The 21,638-nt window shown below is 44.8% G+C and overlaps 1 protein-coding gene across 3 annotated transcripts in view; it reads right to left on the bottom strand.

Moving 5' to 3' along the window:
- The window catches only part of DENND2B (DENN domain containing 2B), a 107,613-nt gene that overhangs the window by 64,327 nt on the left and 21,648 nt on the right, over positions 1–21,638 (bottom strand). Inside the window, exon 1 of one of the 3 annotated variants that reach the window (XM_090264231.1) lies at positions 15,469–15,606. The exons of the other annotated variants lie outside the window; for them this stretch is intronic. The gene's annotated coding sequence lies outside the window, so the exon portion shown is untranslated. Of the gene's footprint in view, positions 1–15,468; positions 15,607–21,638 lie in introns of those variants that run through there. 3 annotated transcript variants of the gene reach the window in all.

The raw sequence follows: 21,638 nt of genomic DNA, 5'->3' as shown, positions 1-21,638 counted from the left end.
TCTTTATGCTCATCCAAAGGGGGCACAAGTTAAGGTCGGCTGGGAAATACTGTTGGCAAAGTGGGCAGGGCAGAAAGAGACAGGTGTGGGCATTTAATATTTTTCATTTGTTTCACTGAGGACCCTTTGCAGGCATCTTCCCCATGCTACTGTGCTATCCTCTGCACCTTGCCGTTGAGCAGCTCCCATCCTGGCCTAAGAAAAAATATAGCAAAGAGAAGATTCTGGAACAGTGTAACAAGAGCTGTGACAGAAGTATGAACACAGAGCTCTGGGAGAAAGAAGAAAGACAAGTAATGAGGTAGTCAGGAGGGATGTCAGGGAGGGCTTCTGGAGGAGCCAGAAGTAACACTGGGCTGCGTCTTGAGGAATTGTGGAAGATAAAGAAGGCGGAAGGACACTGCCAGCATTAGAAAAACCATAAGCCAAGGAGATCTTGAAGCAAGCTGAGATTTTTGAACAGGACACAATAAGCAATAACCATAATAGAAAACATTGAAAAATCAGACTACCTTAAATAAGAACTCTGTTCATTTTTAAAAATGCCATTTAGAGAGTGGAAAAGGGAACTTAGAGAGTAGGTACACAGGTTGCAGGGCTGGGCAGATTTGGAAACATTAAATACACAGGGCAAAGTTATCAGGAAAAAGTGGAGTAACCCAAACGGCAGAGGTTGGCCAGATCATTAGGGCTGAATGCCCCTTTGCAGAAAAGCTCTTGGTTCCTCGATTTTGGAAGGAAGTGGAAGAAAGTGCACATATACAGCCAGGCTCTGCTGGTTGTATCCATGTATTTATCTCTAACCTAGCTGCCGCTACCTCTGTTTTATGGATGAAGAAATGAGGCTCAGGTTGGGTAATTTGCCCAGGTTTCACAGTAAGTAGCAGACCCCAGAGTCCTGAGAAGTTGGTGCTGAGCTCTTTGACTTCAGAGGATATCAGTCCTTTGGTTTCTGTCACATCTTATGGCAAGAAGCCTCCATCCCAAGCAAAGCCCTGCAGCCCAGCTCTGTCTGGACAGAGTTAGAAAAGAATCATCGGCAGAGGTCTCACTCCCAGCCCCCAAATTCTTGGTGTTAAAAATCCATTTTTCTTGAAGCCACCTATCACAGGGCCCTGAATCAACACAAAATAAATATAAGAGATGTTCCTCTCTTGAAGTTCTTCGGGCCATTCCGCCCATCGTTGCCCCCCACCTAGACGGAGCCACACCCACCACAGACCCTGATCACAGAGAGGCCCTCCCCTAGCAATGCAGTCCAGCTGGTGCTTAGACTGCAGATGAGGGGAGTCTGTCCATCCACCTGCCCAACTTCTTTTTATTTATTTTTTTTTTTTGGACATCCAAACTTTTATTTCAATAAACCTAAAGGAACAGTCTCTTGTTTTCATTTTGTACTGTATGTTTTTTCCTGTCCAACTTCTTCAAGCATCATGACAGGGACACAATTTGCCTCTTTTTACTCCTTTAAACAAGGGCTACTTGACAAGTTAGGTCTGTGGCTCTCAAACTGGGTGCCAAGGGCCCAAGAGCACTGCAGAGGATTGTGGGTGCTGCAAGACAGTTTGCATTTTTGAGGGAGACTGGGCAATGCTCAATATTTGTCAGAGACCCTGTGAGTTCCCAGTTTTAACATTACATTGCATTACCTGCTTTCTAAGAACGTCATTTGTGAAGCTGAGTTTTTCAGCAGCTGCTGTGATTAAAAAAAAAAAAAAAAACTAGGACCATGTGAAAAGTAACGTGGAACAGGAAATGAGGATGGCAGTATTCAATCTGATTCCAAGATGTGAGATGTTGTGCAGTACCCAGGACATCCCATGGGTTAGTAATTGTGGTTATTTCAGAAGGAAACAATATTTTTCCTTTGACTTTACATATAATTTTTTCAAATGGCTACGCACTTACTACATTGTTTAGACCCAAGTACTTAGTAAATGAAACGCAGGTTTTCTTTTGGCCTATAGGCACTGTGAAAAATTACTGAAACTCCAGGGACCCATGACCTGAGAAAGTCTGGGAACCTTCACAGCAGGTGTGGTTAAGTCTGCATCCAGGAGCCAAGAAGGAGTTCCCAGGGCAGGCCCAGCCCTGCCCCAGCAGCTGGCGGGTAGCAGGCCTCCGGGCTATGGACAGCACACCCAGGCTTCCCACAGCAGCTCACAGAGCAGCTGCCCCTCTGCCTGAACAGAAGGGGCTGCACACCAGCTCCCTGCCAGCCCAGAGGCTGTGCACATCTGCTTCAGCTTCGCCCCAGGCTCCCAGGCTCTCCTCAGAACTTCTTCCCTGAAAAGATCTATTCAGTGCCGACCTCATGAATCAAACCCAAAGCCAGCCCAGAAGCCAGCCAGCAGGGGCCTTCCATACATGCTCAGACTTGGGTAATGTCCACACACCAAACCATTAATCCACAGAGGGAGGGAGCAGTGGGAACCTGGGAGAGGTTTTCCACTGACAGCCCAACCACTGAAAGGCCAGGTGGGCTTCTGGGGTGAACATTTGTGTGAAAATAATGCCTTTGTTCCCGAGCGGCTTCTTGCCCCACATACTCCTTCCCTCCATTCTTCCCTGAAGTCATAATCCTCTGCTAGTAACGTCACAGCTGTTGATACAACAGTCAACTGTTGCGATGTCACAAGACTCAACTTTCATAGATTTCGGTGGGGAGTTGGTATAGAGAACGTGAAAAAGGGCCAGAACAGAATAAAGCTATAGAACTGGAATTTGCTTTTTCATGCTAATTTCCCTGGTGATAAAGGGTAATGATGCAGAAAAGGAAATGCAAGCCACTGGCATAAGGCTGTGTGTAGATTCGTCTATACCAGGGGGAGAGGGGCAGGAGGCCAGATGAGGGCAGATGAGGGCAGAAAGGAAACAAAAGAAAGGAGTTCTCAATTCTAGGATTATCCAACTGTGAAGATGTTCTCAGTTTTGCGCAGTCCAAGATGCTCTCTTCCCACCATTCACTGTCTGAGCCCAGAGTAAGTCGGGGGAAGCCAAAAGTACAAAAGGCTCCGTGCTAAAATATGCCCTGGAAGTTGTCTGCGATAGTGTACTGAGTTCTGGACTCTACACCATCTGAGTGACAGACTCGGTTTGACTGCATTTTGAGGACGGTGAGCAGGATGGAGGGGTCACTCAGAGACACATCACATAAGAAATGACTCAAGGAACTGAGAATGTTCACCGGGGAAAAGTCTGTGCATGGGGGAAGCTGGAGATTGCCTTGAGAATTTAGAAAGGCTTCAAGTGCAAAAGGAACTGCATGTGTTTTCTACGGTCCCCCTAAGAAACTCCATCCAGACAATGAGAAGATCGGAATGGCCAAACTGAGGAAGAACTTTTTATTCTTAAATTCCAATTAGAGACTATAATTCTTTTTAATTCCTTACTTCTCAATTACAGACTATATTCTTGAGGACAAGGACTATCTTGTTCACTATAGTATATCCCAGAACTTACACATAGTAGGAGTTTATTAATATTTGTTAAGTAAATGAACAAATAAAGCAATGACATTGGCCTGCTGAGGTTGTGGTATTTCCTTGGACTCACTCATTTGATAAGTATTTTTTGAATCCCTACCAAAAGCTACTTGCTCAGTTAAGATGCTGAAAGAGGCAGGTAAGGTTAGACTGTCTCATACCCACTACCCCTCCTCCAGCTTTGTAAATTAGCACAGGTGGTACGTAAGATCCCTTCCAATACTGAGATTCCTTGATTCTTAGAGTTAACTAAAAAATTTTAAACTGAGCAAAAAGATGAGCGTAAAGGCCATGGATAAATCCTACCCACCACCACTACTATTCACAAGCCTGGAATGTAGACCAAGCTAAGGCTTCCTTCTCAGCTGGGGAGAGGCCTCAAGCTAAGGCAGCACTGTGCTGGACCACACCAGACCAGAGTACCAGCTAGGTATTTATCAAAGCCCTTCACCCCCTAGGCTGAACAGACAAAGTAGGCTCCTACATGAACCCAGGCTCCCTCAGCCCATCAATAATAGGAGGTATTTCAGATACCCTCACTGCTCTCAAGGAACTTAAAATTTCCCCATCAGCGTCAAGAGAAGTATAACTACAGGCAGTGAAACAGATAATTTAACAATAACAATAGAGCAGTCCCTATTTATCTGCAGACAATACATTCCAAGACCCCTAGTGGGTGCCTGAAACCGCAGATAGGACCAAACCCTATATATCTATGATAAAGTTTCATGTGTAAATTAGGCACAGTAAGAGATTGCCAACAATAACAAATAATAAAGTGGAACAATTATAACAATATACTGTAATAAAAGTTACATGAATGTGGTGTCGCCCTCTCTCTCAAAATACCTTGTTGTGCTACTGTGCTCATCCTTCTTGTGATGCTGGGAGATGACACAATGCCTAGGGGATGAGATGAAGCGAGGTGACCAATGTAGGCTACTGCTGACCTGTAGACAATAAGGGTAACTTGAAGACAAGCACGGTGACACCTCAACTATAGATCTGATAAGCAAGACAGCTACTAAGTGACTGATGGGCAGAGAGTGTGCAGTTGGCCCCAGTATCTGCAGGTTCCACACCTACAGATTCAACCTACTACAAATCAGAAATATGTTTTTATTTTTTATTTTTTTCATTGTTTACTGAAAGCCAGTTTTCAGGCTTTCTAGGGTGCGTTTATTATAAGTGCTTTTGAATGCAGAGCAGATTGCTCCTGGCATGCAGGCAGTGTTCTGCTGGTGACACAGGAATGCTTACGTCTGCGTGGTTTTGTCTTACAGACTTGTCTTGGTCAACTGGTGCTTTCCCAGGTCGTGTTTGCTCAGTCTCCTCCTCATTCTGTGCTTCAGGGAATATCCTATGACAGACTATCTTGATGTGGTTGTCTCAGTTTAATAGCACACACTTGAAGGAGTTTACAAAAAGATTGGAAATCAATACAAAGATTTTTTTTAAGTTACATTGTTGCCGACATGTACTAAGATGGTTGCACCTGTACCAAACATGTACAGACTTTTTTCTCATCATTATTCCCTGAACAACACAGTATAACAACCATTTACACAGCATTTATATTGTATTAGGTATTATAAGGAATCTAAAGAATACAGGAGGATGTGCATAGGTTATATGCAAACACTATGTCGTTTTATATAAAGGAATTGAGCATCCATGGATTTTGGTTTCCACAGGGAGTCCTAGAACTGGCCCCCTGTGGATACTAAGGGACAACGGTACACAGTGTGGATCAATGGACAAAGCGCTGATTCTCGCCCTGAATAGGACAGACCAGAATGGCACAAGACTTCATCATGCTACTCAGACCAGTGTACAATTTAAAATTAATGAAATGTTTATCTCTGGAATTTTCCATTTACCATTTTAGGACCACAGTTGGCCACAGGTAACTGAAACCACAGAAAGTGAAACCATGGATAAAAGGAGACTACTGTACACAATATACCAGATGTTATCCTCTTCAAAGTAGTCCTTAGAGGCCCACTCTTTTATTCCAATACATTCTCCAAGCATTTCTGAAATTCCCATTTGCAAATCACCCTCAAAGTCCTTGAAACGTTATCTAAGTCTCTCTGAAGGAAAGTCTGCATCCTTTAAGGATGCTAACTCATTCAGAGCCATATGACAAAAAATGGTGCCAACTAGAAAAAATTCATCTTAGGTCAGAATAAGCAGTAACTGTCAGGTATACTACAGAGCCTTGCTATCAAAGGGGACACACAATGAGATCATCCCAAATCTCCACCTTACAGCACAGCAGTTGTAGTTCACTTTGAGGTCACAGAGCCCTGTGAGTATCTTAATAAAATCTAGGAACCTCCACAGAAAACTTATATACCTATAAATGTCTATCTACCATTTTAGAGGGTTCAAGAGCTCCCAAAGTTCTTCCAGAGACTCATTTTAAGAGTCTTTGTCCTAAAAAAATAAAAATAAAAAAAGTAGGCAAAGTGGAAGGGAGATGACACATCTTCCAGAATGTTTTCTGTTGTTGAGACCTCAAAAAAAGAAAACAATCCTTGTCCTTACCCATTTCACCTGCCTCATAAATGCACAGATTAATTCTAAATGGAGGTCCACAGAGCTCAGCAAATATGCCAACGCTGGTCAGTAAATAAGGGAGGCTCGCTTGCAACAAGGCACCCTGCTTCCCTGAGTCCTTACAGCACTGTTCCCAACGTGAAAGCCGGCAATTTACATACTACATATCATGGGCCTTCAGGAGTGTTAGAAATAGTTAAATCCAAAATACTAATATTTTTATATTAGTATTTACCAAGGGCCCTGAGACTCAAATGTGACATTTTCTAACGGGGTTTGTAAACTAGTGGCAGAGACAATTACCAAATATAAGTAAAATCTGCTCTGGCTGGTGTGGTCCAGTGGATTGAGTGCCGGGCTGTGAACCAGAAGGTTGTTGGTTCGATTCCCAATCAGGGCACATACTTGGGTTGCCAGCCAGGCCCCCAGTTGCGGGTGTGAGAGAGGCAATCACACATTGATGTTTCTCTCCCTCTCTTTCCTCTTCCCTCCCCTTCTCTCTAAAAATAAATAAACTCTTTTAAAAAATGAGTCAAAACTATCTTCAGGTAATCAAATTCATTTTGCTATGCAAGTGTAGATATGAAAAGCAAGCTGTGGTCACAGAACGTATTTGTTCCCCCTTCCCCAAATCCCCAGTCTCCCTCTGGGAAGCATGGGGAGTATGCCTCCCTCCTGCTCCTGGACCAGGCAGCATGCTCCCCAAGCAGCTCCCAACACCCTAAAAGCCACCCAAGTCACATCTGACTCATGCCTTCGCTCTTTGTAATGAGTTATGTCATGTATCTAAGCTCTTGTATATTTTCATAGTTGCAGCCTACAATTAGGCATTTTTGAGGGATGTAGCTGACTAGTGGTTTTGTTCAGTGACCTATAATTACTCACACGAGCATCAAGGCCAATCCAGGCAACTATCAGGCTGGAGGCGCTCTGAGCTCGGTTCGCAGGAGGTCCAGCCGCTGCTCTCCTTGGCCACACAAGGATATGCGCCCTCTCCATCCCCTTCACCTGCTCCTCATCCACTGCTGGGTTCAGCACACTCCCAAGCCCAAGTGTTGGCATATTTCTGGGCCCAAAGTTCACAAAAACGGCCCACTTTGTTGCAATAGCAATGTAAAGCAACTTCTTTTTTGTTTGTTTCTGTTCTGCTTGTTTATTTTGTTCTTTAGATTCCACATTTAAGTAAAGTCATCTGGCATTTGTCTTTCTCTGACTTATTTCCCTTAGCATCATATCCCCTAGGTCCATCCATAATGTTGCAGATGGCAGGATTTCATTCTATTTTACCACTGAAGCATCATCTTCCATTGTATATGTGCACAGACTCCCTGGTCTGTCAAAAAACTTCTAAAAACTCCCCACAGACTTCTCACCTGAGGAAAACTGGGTCCCACCAAGGAATCCTGCAGTCCACTGCCATGCTACTGGGCTGTGGAAACTGATGTGGCCTCATCTCTGAGCCAGCCTCTCTGCCACCAGCCACAGCGGCCTCACTGCTCCCAAAGGCCCAACAGGGTAATTCTCCCCCATGCAAATGCCCCGTACCACCCTGCTTTCCCACCACTACCCTGCTTTCCAATCTGCCCCTGGCCAGGAGGGAAGTGCTAACCAATAAAAACTGGCTTCTTTAAAGGCAGCTCAAATCCTGATTCTAAATAGAGTCAAATTTCAGCCACTGGCCAGCCCAGTGCAGCTGTGAACACCATTATGGCCCACACTCAGAGCAGCATACAGGTTATGTATGAACCCAATAGATAAAATATCTAAAATATCTAATGCGAGTTTCCCTTCTTCCTCAATGCTGCCTCCAAAATACCTGAGAGTGCTTTATAATTTCAAAAACACTTTTACCTGTTATCTCATTTGAGTCTACCAAACAAGCCCAAAGGTTAAATGCAATCACAATTTTTCTTCATTTTACAAAGGAGACTGAGGCTCAGAAAGGCATTCGTGCCCCAGGGTCACTCAACTACCACATGCAGAACCAGGTCTAGAACTACTTTGTAGCTGTGTGACCTCAGTTCTTCATATGGCAACAATTAATAGACATTACTTCATGGGCTGATATATAAAAAGTGCTTGGGATGGTGTCTGGTCTGTAGTAAGGACTACGTTATAGTTATTATTGCTATTAAGAGTATTACTGCCGCCACCACCCAGAATCGCCAGTTCCAAACCTAGATCTCTTTCTTCTCCATCCTGCTCCAGTTTTGCAAAGATTCCTCAGGAAGTCGTTCCATCTAACCTTGAGTAAATCCAGACCTAACCCCAGTAGCGTGTCTGTGGAAATTCTAACTCACTGGGCTCTCTGTCTTACCACTCGACAGACTTCTTCACACTCTTGCATGAGCACGCGCGTGCATGCGCGCACACACCACCTTTTCTGCATCTCTGACTCTGCTCTCCAGGCTCTGGCGTCACTCGTGCTATGTTAGCCATTGTGCTGTGGCCTGCCCTGCCTGGGTACCCAACTTTCGCTTACATCCAACTCTTCCCTCATTCAGTTCCTTCCTTCAACAATCATTTCACGAGCACCTACTGTTTACCAAGCACTTTCCTGGGTACTGGGAGACATATTCCTTGCCCTCTGAATACACCAAGGGCAGGGAGAGCGGGATGCAGAGGGGAGTGACAGCACAGAGGTACCAGAAACGACTCTTGTGGGAGGGCGACACGTTCGATTTCAGAGAAGGCAGCGTTGACATGCGGTATACAGTGACCAGAGCTTTCCAGGCAGGAAAAGGGAGAGAAGGGCATTCCCAGCTAAGGGAACAGCATGTATGTAGGGATACAGCGCAGATTTGTGCAGTCTGAGAATCTCATACTCCCCGCAGGGAGGGGCTGTGTGCATGTGTTTCAGAGAGTCAGAGAGACACAGAGACAGACAAAGAGAAGAGAGAAAAATCAGATGTGGGACAGTGAGCGCGTACTGCCTGGGGGTGGCAGGCCGCTGGAACAGCCGACTTCACATCTGCCTTTCAGTAGCTGAGTGGCAATCTCGACCCCCCGGCTTTGCTTACAGGGCACTAATTTTAAATGCAAAATCCTTTAACAGTTGTTTTCTCTCTCCTTCTGTCTTTCCCTCCTTCTAAATAAAAGCTGTTTATCCCTGTTTTCATTTCTGCCCCGCTCTGAGCCCTGAGTTTTAGTGCCAGTGCTTTAACACAAATCCAGCTTCACGTCCTGAGCGAAATATAATTTCAGAGGAATGTAATTCTGGAATGATCTCATTGAAATAGCACATCCAGCAAAGGCTATGAGCAAACTTCGGGCCAGCCCATTCACACCCAGAGCCAAGGAGATCACAGACCCCTTTCCCTTAAATGGAGAACGTGCCTGGGGCCCAAAGCAAAGCACACCCTCTGCCCACAGCCAACCTGCCTGCCTGCCTGCAGGCTGGGGCCTAGGCCCAAAGCATCAACTTCCACAAACTACTTTGTGCAGTACAAGGATAGACTCAAGAGAGCATCCAAGCAAACAGGCTTTACTACACAGAAGCTCCCTGTGTCCCTGGGACGGCTCTGGCTCCAGGCCACGAGGCACCAGCTGAAACTATTAACACTCCCTGGTCACTGCCCCATCAGACAGAAGAATGTCCAGAAACCACGCTTCTGAGGCTCCTTCCCAGAGCTACCTGCCTTCCCTAACTCTCTGAAACTCAGCTGCTATCCAACCCTATTGAGAGAGTCAGAAAGTAGAGTATTTAACTCTGAAACGAGATGTCAAAGCCAGCTCTAGCCCAGCACAGCAAAGCTGACACAAAGTGGCGCTGGGGAAGAAATAATAGACTCTGACAGACTTTCAAACATCCTAGCTGAGCCCTGAACAGGTGGCTCAGTTGGTTGAGCATCGTCCCATCCACCAAAAAGGTTAGAGGTTCGATTCCAGGCACATACCTAGGTTTTGGGTTAGATTCCCAATCCAGGCGCATATGGGAGGCAACCAATCAATGTTTCTCTCTCACATTGATCTCTCTCTCTCTCCCTCCCTTCCTCTCTCTAAAATCAATGAACATGTCCTCAGCTGGGAATTTAAGAAAAATATCACCAAGTTGTAACCTTTAGAAAAAATGTTCTCACTCCAAATCTGTACCCCAACCCCAATGAATCCTCATAACATGGACCAGAAAAGGAAGAAAAAGAATGAATGGCTTGCAGGGGCTATGGGAACTCTGTACCATCCTTGCAACTTTTCTGTAAATCTAAGACTATTTTAAAATAAAAATTAATGGCTTGGTTTCCTCTATAAGGAATAATGGGGAGAGAGTAGTCTTGAGCATAAATTCCAACTCTACCTCTACTAGCTATGAAGCCGTGGGGGAGTTACCTAACCTTTCTAAGCTTCAGTTTCCTCTCTATAAATTGGAAATGACAGTCCTGATCACAAAATGTTGTTGTGCAGATTAAATAAGATACTCCACATAAAGGACTTACCACTGCCAAAGTGCTTTCTTCCTGGGCAGTAGTAGTTTCTCAACTCAGTCAGCCTTTACCTTGGGTTCCTGGCAACTGCAGTTGGAGTCCCTTCCTCCACTCCACAGTCCTACCTGTTTTTATGATTTATAGCCTCTTCCACTTTCAGCATTACACTTTAAGCCCACGGTAATCACCCAAAGGGCTGAAGGCCGCCGTACAGCAAGTACCAACTAGTGAAAGCACACCTTTGTTGACAGAAGCGTGTTCTTCACCTTCCTACTTTCCCTGCCTCCAACAGCATCCAGTGTCACTGCCATGAGCTGCATTACCTTCCTGGGCTGGCAGAGGTCAACCAGAAGGAAAGCCAGAGGCTGGCAGAGCTGGGCTTCCAGTGTGATAAGCGGGCCACAGTGCGGGGTGGGCAGGGGAAATATGCTCTCAAAGCTGCCACAAAAGACTTCACCCTCCACAGCACTACTACCATCCACCACCAACCAGCACCCGCGCCCCTTCCTACACCCACTATGGCCTCACAAAAATCTGGGCTGGAAAATCACACATCCACCCAGTCAGTGGGCACAATGAGTTCTTCAAAGCGAGGAGACAAGCCCCCGGGTTGGACATGAAGTCGTCCCCAGCCCTTGGAGCCAGACTCGCGGGCCTCAGCCAACCTGACTTCTGGTTCCATGATGTGTGATCCACTTCTCCCTTAGGAGGACTGAGGTGAGGGGACAGGGGCCCCATCCTGGTCTTATAATTGGATGGGCTGGAGGCCAAGGAGAGAACCAGGTGAGGAAAGGTATGGCTCTGATGCCACATTACCTCCTTGAAGATCACCCACTCCCAGGGTACCAGGTCCTTAAAACACTCCCCTAAACCAAAGGAGAAGCCCAATCTCACCCTGAAAATTTAGTGTCCAAATAAGGGATCAGTCAGTGCTAGAAGTTAGCCTGTTCCAACTCTGAAAAGCCCTGTGAGAGAAGCAGTTCCCAGGCTTAGGATTCCACTGACAGGTTGCAACCCCTCGAAGCATTAATGGGCACATTCTAGTGACTAATTTCGCTGACCTTCCAGATGGCTGGATTGGGGACACACCCCAGTTGAGGCCCAAGGACATTAATTCCTGGCAGGGAGTATGCAAAAGCTCAGCAGCCCAGCCATGCCAGATAAACAGCTCCAGCTTCAAGGACAAGTTTTTGGAAGCAGAGCCCAGGAGGAAGATGTCCTTGGAGCCATTTCTTATTTAACCACATAAGAGCCAAACATAGCCAAATATGAAGAAACTAACTATATCATCTTTAGTGCAATTATTTCCTGCTCATCACCTCATACCTAGATTACTACAACAATCTGATTATCTATGGAGCACTTTAGCAGGTGCTAGCTCATGGGAAGCACTAAATAGATGTGAGGTATTCCTGTTATCATTATTAGTTCCCTTTATTCTTCCATCTCCAGTCCTCCCTGCTCATAAATGGCAAAGTCAGCATCCTGGAACACCAACAGCATCATGTCGTTCCTCTGGGATCCTTAACTGCCAATCACAGCACACCCAGATTCCTCCACGTCCTCCAGCACCTTGTCAAATGCTACCCACCAATCCCCATTCCTGCTCCTTCCTTCCTCCTTTTCAACTTCCTTCTTCCTTTCATTCCCTCCACACAAAGACACACAGACACACACATACAAATGCATTTCTCTCTCTGGGCAGGACACCTGCTCCAAAGATGTCCATTGCTGCCTCCATGTTTTTGTGTTCAAACCATTTCCAGCCTAGAGTACTCTCCTTCCTCTCTGCTTATCCAAATCCTATCTGTGCTCCATGTTCAGTTTCAGGTCCCTCTTAAATGTAGGCTGGAAAACCATTCCAGCTCCAAACAATGACCACACACTTCCTCCATGCTAGGCACTAGGCCAGGCACCAAGGACACAGTAAGGAAAACAACACAATCCTATGGGCTGCTAACTGGTGGGAGAGGCTTCAATATGGAGCTCCCTTCTCAGCTGAATCACAGGTATGGGAGCCAACCACCAAATCTCACAGGCAGCTTGCTGGGATACTTGTGGGGTTGCAGTGAGCGTGGGAGATCAAGGCCAGTTGGGTGACTTCTTGCCTCTCCTTCAACCTTTCCAAGAAGCCAGACAGGCCTGGTGGTTTAGAGTCTATTGTTGCAAGTACCATCATTCTCTGACTAACTTGAGTAGCACTGCCTCCTGCCCGGCTTTAAAGTTTTATTAGCTTCACAACTAGGCTGGGTCCAACGCCATTCAAGCACCAGGCATGGGGCCTCACAGTCCTGCCCTAAGTCAGAGAACAGAGAGAAAACGGCCAATGCTCCCCTCCAGAGGTCCCAGACTCTGTGCCACCATGACTGTACATATGACAGAGGTCACATGAAGGTGACCCCCTTCGGCCTCTCCAGGGTAATATGCAATTCTCAGACCCTAATAGTAACTCCATTCCTCTCTGTCCTATTCAAGAAAAGTTATCAACACCATAAAAGTCCTAGAGGAAAACATAGGCAGGAAACTTTCAGATATCCCACGTAACAGTATTTTCATGGGTACATCTCCTAAGGCAAGAGAAAGAAAGGAAAAAATAAACAATTGGGACTACATCAAACTAAAGAGTTTCTGCTCAGCAAAAGAAAACATCAGCAAGATGAAAAGGAAACCAACCATATGGGAAAACATATTTGCCAATGATATCTCAGACAGGGGACTGATCTCCAAAATATATAAAGAGCTTATACGACTCAACATCAAGAAAACAGACAACCCAATTAAAAAATGAGCAAAGGAACTAAACAAACACTTCTCCGAAGAGGACATACAGAAGGTCCATAGATATATGAAAAAATGCTCAACATCACTAGCCATCAGAGAAATGCAAATAAAAACCACAGTGAGATACCATTTTACACCTGTCAGAATAGCCATCATCAAAAAATCAACAAACAACAAATGCTGGCAAAGATGTGAAGAAACGGGATCCCTACTGCACTGTTGTCGGGAATGCAGACTGGTGCAGCCACTATGGAAAACAGTATGGAATTTCCTCAAAAGACTAAAAATGGAACTGCCTTTTGAACCAACAATTCCACTGCTAGGATTATACCCGAAAAAATTCTAAAACCCTAATTCAAGAGAACTTATGCACCCCTATGTTCATAGCAGCACTGTTTACAATAGCTAAGTGCTGGAAACACCTTAGTGCCCATCTATAGATGAGTGGATCAAAAAACTGTGTACATTTACACAATGGAATACTATGCAGCAGAGAGAAAGAAGAAACTCCTGCCATTTGTGACAACATGGATGGAACTAGAGAGAATTATGCTTAGTGAAATAAGCCAGGCAAAGAAAGAAAAATACCATATGATATCATTTAATACAGGAAACTAAAGAACAACATAAACAAACAAACTAAATAGGACAAGGAGAAGAATAACAGTCAATAGGGGGGAGGGGGAGGGAGAGAAGGGGGATAAGTGAGGGAAGGGTCTAGTCAAGGAACGTGTATGGAGGACTCATGGACATGGACAACAGGGAGGGATATGATTGTGGAAGAAGGGGTGGGCTGGGTGGGGGAGAGCAATGGGGGGAAAAGTGGGACAACTGTAATTGAAAAATCAAAAAATAAAATTAAAAAAAAAAGAAAAGTTATCAGAATATGAGCTAGGTTGCTATTATTATAGGGATAATCTTGCATACCTCCTGAATTGTAAAAATAGGTATCCCACTCACATGTATCTTGGTCCTTTAACTCCTGTAGTAATAAACATAGTAACTGTGACATAACATGAAATATCCTAACACCGCAGCCCCTTTTTTCCCCCTAAATTAGAAACAGAAGAGATTTTCCAGGTGTAATCTCAGATAACTCTTAGAACCAGGCAGGAAGGGAGAACACCTTATCTGTCCCTGTTTATACTTCCAGCAGTGGAGACTCAGTCTTCTTCTTCACCCATTCTCATCACAATCTATTTGAAAAAGTCCATCTCACAAGGGACGCAACTGTTACTTCTACGGCACTAACCATTCAACCTCCCGCCAGTAAGACCCCCTCCCAGCAGGCTGAATCAGTCTCAGGCCATGCCAAGGAAGCTCACTCCTTTCAGGAGCTGACCCAAACCACCAGTTCACATGTTTAGGTGTGCAGACCACAGGGGGATTTTATAGGTCGGGAGTGCGAGAAAGGCCACAACTGCTGCTGACCAATGCATGCCACCTGTGAGCACTGCCTCAAAGAAAGGGCAGGGTGGAAGGAAAGAAGCTGCCTTCAACCCTCGGATCACCAGCCTTTAGCTTGGAGTATGTCTGCCTGAACCAAGCTTTGCATCCAGCTGAAACAAGCAGCTAGTCTTTGAAACCTGTAGCATCCAGACAGCACCATCTCCTCCTCAGCTGCCCCTCCCAGAAGGCCGATGGCTGGAGGGAGGACCAGGGGCACACTAAGTATCCTAGAGGCTTAGCTGCATATTTTCAGTCCCCTTCCACTTCGGCCCCTACCCCTACTCCTGACAACCCAAATTTTCAGTCTCTGCATGTAGCTATGTGCCTGTGTGTCTGTGTTTTATTTACACTACCCATGTCTGTTGCTAGCAACAGAAACAAAGTACTTTCAGGCAGAAAAGGCAAATCAGCCAACTGGCTTGCTGCTCCGTGTCCTGCTTCCAGCTCAGGGAAGAGGCTGGTCAAGGATGTATCAAGTTCCAGTCTCTTACGGTGCCTACAGCTCCATGTACCAGAGTGGCAGGCATGGTCACTGCCACATGGGCCCCAGCCACCAGTCCTCCCTCTCCTTCCCTGGAAGTCACACCCTGAACACCTCATACCCTCACCTGCCCAGGTGCTGACTACTGTTCGAAAGCAGAGTTTCAGAAGCCAAAATTCAGGAAACTGCTCCCACACACACACAAACACACACTAGGAGACCATACAGATGAACAGGCATTGTCTCCCAGACCCAGACTCTAGAGAACCAGCCCAAGGCCAAGTTTTACCTTTATGTCCTTTCCCATCTTCAGTTATTCTGCTACTGACAATCTTCCAAGTTCTAGTATTAGGCTCCTCAATGAAATCGATAGTAATTACTGATCACTGCTTTGTTTTCAGCAGAGAGAAGAAAACATGAGATGTGATTCTTGCACTCAGAGAACTCACAGACTAACTTAGGGAAATGAGACGCAATAGGAAATAATTCAAATGCGAGATGCAGACCGAAAGTATTCTGAAGTACAATAGGTGGGAGTGGAGGGGCTGGAGCAGCTCAGGACAGGATTTCCGTAGGAGAGGAAACGCGAGCCAGGCCTTCAAGACAAAGAGTAGTTTGACAGAGGGAGACAGGAGCTGTTTGAGATGAAGAGTTAAGACTATGATTCAAGGTCCCAGGGCAGGAAGAGTGGCAAGTATCGTGCCTTTAGTGCTTTCCCTTGCCCACCTGAGGCTCAGCCTTGGGAGGTAAGGAGGGAAAAGGCCAGCCTGACCTGACAAGAATAAAACCCTCACCTCGGAGTCGCCACGCTCTCCAGTCCCTCTGCTCCCACCTCTGCCAGGAGCTTTCTCAGTGCTTCCTCTTCACAAACTACTCTGAAATCCTCTCCCCTGCAGTGCACAGGACACAGGCAGCCTGACTCCCTGAACCCGAAAAACATCCTGATAGAACTTCTGGTACTCAAGGTTCCTGCGCCCGCAACAGGACAAGCCTCGTGCTCCCCCAGTTGCAGTGTGGGTCAGGAGTGTGGTCCATTCTTCTGCTGGTCTACGTCAAGCTAAATCTGGTTCTTTGCTGACTAAAGCATGAGAAGGGGTATGAAATTCTAAGTAAAGTCCATCCCCTTTCCATTCACACAGACCATCGTGCATGTATTCAACTAAAGTATACGGAACATCAAGCCACGTGTAAACTAAAACGCTTAGTGCTGGTGGGAACACCCAAATGCATCAGGCAAGGGTCCATCCTCAAAGAGCTTACGTTCTAGGGCTGTGAATACAATGGATACATAAAGACAACAAATACCAGGAAGACTATGGTAAATGTCATTAGAGAGCGGAAATGTTGTGGACTTATGTAGAGGGGGGTTATTTCCAACTGAAGCAGGAAGGTTTCATAGAGAGGGGTGCTCTAGTGCTGGGCCTGGAAGATCAAACAGCAAAAGGATGAAGGGGCAACCCTGAGCAGATGAAACTAAAAGATCAGAGTCTCAGAGGCAGAAAAGTGAAAGACACATGAAGAACAGCAAGACGTTCGGTCTGGTGGGAGTTGAACTGGAAGTAGACCAGGGAGAAGCAAGAGCTGGAAAGACAGAGAAATATTAGATCTTAGAGCCAAATTAAGAATCTTATCTTTTCTCTGGGAAATCACTGAAATTTTCTGAGGAAGGAATGATGGGTCAGAAACTATTATGCTTCTGAAAGATGAAGCAGTATGCACTCAGAAATCTTGGGGTTATAGCAGAAAAATCTGATCATATACTCCACCAGGACTGAAGATTCATAGGAAGCCTGAGAGAAGGAAGGAACTCCAGTAATCGAGCACCTGCCTGGAATTTTTGTCTTTGAGGTGCAGGCTGAATAGGAAAATAAGTGGGCAGTCCCAAGGGCAACTAAGTGGCTATATAAACCGGGGAAGGGCCGGAGAACCAGCTGTCTAGAGTGGGCAATGAAGGAATAGGAGGCATAAACATTCAGAAGACTGGAAAAGATAGGGAACTTCAAAGTTCAGGATCCTGAAAATGGAAAAGCTCCAAGGGATGAGGCCAAAGTTATGGCCATGCTTTCAAGTCCCTTCAGAGGAATGAAAATGTAGTCTTAGAGCTGAAAAGATTTGAGAGACTGTGAAGCGAGAGCACTGAAGGATTCTAAGCGTAAATTCTCAAATCCTAGTTATGCCAGGAAGGGGGACACACAAAGAAGGTTGTAAGCAATTAACATGGAAGTCAGGAGGGAGTCAGCACCAAGAGTGAGGAGGGAAGATATATGTGAAGGGAGAGACTGACTTCAAATGGGAAAAAGCTGCCAGGCACAGCTAGGAACAAGGTGAGTGAGTACAGAGTGAGGGTCAGGGAGGAGATGAAGTCTCACCATTCGAGCGGGTCACAGAGAAGTGAGATCTTCATAGAAAAACCACATTTCAGCTATAATAAAGAGGTAAGAATACTCAAGGAAAGGGTAGGAAACAAGGAGCAAGACCACTTTTGTCTATCAGATCAGACAAGATGATAAAACTGTAACGAGAGAAAGGCAAAGCATGGCAAATGGGGCGTTCTCATACATTGGCGGAGGTGCCTGAAATCAGCACAACTTTTAAAAGATAAGCCACAGACAGGAAGAAGATAACTGCAAAGCACAGAATACATTAACAACTTTGCAAATCAAGAGGAAGAAGAAAAAACACAACAGGAAAACATGTAAAAGAAATAAAACACACAAGTCAAAGAAAAGGAATCCCAAATATTCAATCACATATGAAACAATGCTCAAGCTCTCTGGTAAATCAGGAAAATGCAAATTAAAGCAATGAGTTATTATTTCATATTCATCAGACTGGAAATAACTGAGAAGTGTGGAATCTTTAAGTGTTGGCAAAAATACAGGGAAATGAAAAGCTGTATACTCTGCTGGTAAATACATACAAGCATTATAGAGAGCAATCGGGTCCGACCTAGCAAAGCTAGAGAGCATACGCCCCACTACAGGTACCTAGTGCACGTAAACCCCTGCCCATTCCTTGTACAAGGATGTTCATCACAGCATTGTTTTTAATACACAAAAAGTAGAAATACTTTAACCATCTCACAGTCATACAATGGTGCATCACAGACCAATATAAATTGAATGATCTTACACATGCATACTTTAAAAAAATCATGTTGAATGAAACAAATCAAGCAGCAAAAGGCCTTATGCAGGAATGGTGTCATGTGTATGAAATTTTAAAATACAGAATACTATACACTAGTTATGGACACACATATATGAAAGGATAAGATATATGTGGTGATGAGGCATCTCAACTGCAGGGAGAAAGGACTGGGGAAAGCTTTAGTCATATCTGCCATATTAAAAAATTTTTTAAATAGGAGCTTTGAAATAAATATGTAAGAATGTTAATATTTATTAAATTTGGGTGACAGGTACATAGATTTTTATCACATAACTTCTTTTCTTTTTCATATACTTAGATTTTAAGGTACTATTACATAATTTAAGTACATTACATACCTTTTGATTTGCCAATTCCATTTCTAGAAACTTATCCTGAACTTATGCTCATACAAGTAGGGATAGATGGACAGCTATCTAGGTATTTACCACTACATAGCTTTTAATAGCAAAATAATAAAAATAATGCAAAAGCCCATCATCAGGAGATTAATTAAATAAATAATGACTCATCCATACAATGGAATTCTACACAGCATTAAACACTACAAAGTAATATTAGTCCAAAAAGTAACTTACAAAACAATGCTATGTTTGTATATATTTTCTAAGAAGTATATCTAGAACATCTATGAAAAAATCCAAAAGAATTTATACCAACAAATTAACAGTAATTATGTTATTTCTGATAAAAGAGTATGTGATCTTTTTTTTTTTACTTTCTTCCCAATATTATTTTTCCATGTTCATTTTAAAGATTTTATTTATTTATTTTTAGACAGCCAGGAAGAAAGGGGGAAAGAGAGGGAGAGAAACATCAACGCAGAAGAAACATCAACTGGTTGCCTCTTGCATGCCCCCAACTGAGGACCTGGCCTGCAACCCAGGCATGTGCCCTGAGCAGGAATCGAACCAGCAAGATTTTGGTTAGCAGACTAGCACTCAATCCACTAAGGCACACCAGCCCAGGGCTCTTCCTAATATTTTTATTATGTACAAGTATTCTGCAATGAGCATGTATTTCTTTTATTATTAAAAAAAATCAATAAAGTTAGTTAATTTTGCACAAAAGGATAAAAACAGGAAATAAGGGTGAGCTGGTCTGCAAATAGCAGAAGGGTTTTACCTAGAATAATGCAAGAGGTTAGCGAAAAAGAGAGTCTACAGACAGAAATGTAACAACAGCTCTGCAGAAATGAGAGGCAGAGGAGGGCTCCAATCACCTGGGGTGAGAATCTTCAGGAACAACTTGAGGGCAGCAAGAGGTGGGGAGTCAGTTGGGAGAGCTATCCCTGACTACAGGAGTAGAGCGTAGGAGTCAGAGAGAATCCCACAATTTCCAAATCCCTCACAAAATGTTAATAATTCATACTCCATTTCACTCCATTCTCCATTTCACCTGCCATGGAGAACAGCTTCCTCTGGGAGAGCTTCAGCATAGAAAGGAGACTCCTGGTTAAGCTTCCTGGTGTAGAGCCCATCATAGGAACACCCTCCCCTCACCGCCACCCCTCATACGCCTTCAGAAGCCCTCAGGAAACACCAGTCATGACTGAACTGTCTGTGATGAAGAGGGTTGACTGAGGCAATAAAAGCAATGGCCTCACAGTGGCCTTAGTCTCGACCACACAACCAGCAATTCTATTTCTCTAGAATTAGTGAGATAAAGCAGAGAAGGAAAACTCTGACTCCAAAAAACCTCCGCTGCCTTGCGGCATACCTCTTCAGGGGAAAGGCTAAGGGAGTAAACCCTGACAGAAAATCCGGAGCCGGAGTCCCTAAGGCGGTTTGACGTTGTAGTCAACACCGGCAACTCCTGCGGCGCACCTGAAGCCAAGCTGTATTGACTCCGTCTTTCCCTTGGACCCTTCAGCTGCGAAGAGAGGGGGTGTCTGCTGCATGGGCAACAGCAGACCCTCCATATCACCCTGCCCAGGCTCTGTAGCTTCAGCTTCACTGGAGAGGACACTCCAGCGTCATCGCAAGATGTCGATTCAACACGGGAGGAGACAGATACCGTGTCACTCCCGAGTCGGACTGCACAACCATTCTCAGCAGTACAGATAGACTCTTAAGAAGCTACACCATCGTCTCTCGAGATGGACGGCTGCCAACGACAACGACGGGAGTGAGATAAAGGCTAGGGAAGCTCAAGGCACAGAGTGAGAAAAGAGAGGGCTGGCAAAGCAATGTGGAGAGCACAAGCCAGTCCTGCACATAGGCAACTGTGAAACACCTAAAACCTGAAACCAAGATTGGTTGTGCAGCATCTACGAACCAGTACAGACGTTCTCTTAGCATGTGTATCTTCCTTCTGGGTGTGTCACTCCCTATTGCACAAGTCCCCACAGGGCTGGTAGTTGTTAAGAAAGCACAGGAAGGTACACTGTCTGAGATCCCATGGGCATCCACTGTACTTTCAGACTGTGTATCTCATACAAGGAGCCAGCTGCCTGCATCTCCACAAGCAGTCAGCTTCATCCCTGGCCCCAAAGTCTGAATTTGCCCTATGTCAGTGAACAACCTACCATCAGTTTTCCTTTGTATTAAACATTGATTGTGATCATGGCAGTTTTCCCTGTTTCCTAAAATCACTGCTGCAAAGAGGAAAAGGTAGGAAACAAGAGGATAAAGCACACACATGCAAATTCTTCAGTGGCTCAAATTCCCCTCATTCTACCTGCCTCTGACCAAGAAGGATGAAAGAAAGCAAGGAGCCCTTCTGCATTTTGAAGGCAGTCACCTCCCTGCCCTGGAAAGGTCACCCACCCCATCTAGGATCTCTCCCTGGCTCACTATAATCCCATGATTTGCTTGTGATGTGAGCATCATTCAGCAATTTCCCAGGGCTGGTATTATCTAGAACTGATAATGGTTATTTCCAGATCAGAAACAGTCACACAGATAAAGCAAAGGGCAACCCCTGTCTGGCATTTATGACCCAAGAGATGGAGGGAAAGAAAGAGGAGGTGTGCAATGGGTCATTCACTGGATCTCTCCTCTCCACACTGAGTCAGCCTCCCATTTGTAAATGAGAGAGAATTAAACATTGGTCAGTGTCATTCCCTCCCAGGGCTACTATAAAGATTAAACAAAATCCGTAATGTTTTAATACGACAAGAACACAAGTTATGGGGCCTTAACTTTCTAGTAGGAAGTCAATCTCTCCATCTGTTTTCCGAAGTCTGTGGATCTGCTTTCAGTTGGAAATACAGAATACAGAGTAAAGAATATAGAACTCAGGGTTTCCGAATTGATTGCTGTCAAACTCTTAACAAAATCCCAACTA

The sequence above is a fragment of the Furipterus horrens genome, unplaced genomic scaffold, assembly GCF_987537825.1.
Source record: "Furipterus horrens unplaced genomic scaffold, mFurHor1.1.pri manual_scaffold_2, whole genome shotgun sequence".
Classification (NCBI taxonomy): domain Eukaryota; kingdom Metazoa; phylum Chordata; class Mammalia; order Chiroptera; family Furipteridae; genus Furipterus; species Furipterus horrens.
The sequence above is the reverse complement of the archived record's forward strand: the minus strand, read 5'-3'. Positions and strand labels throughout refer to the sequence as shown.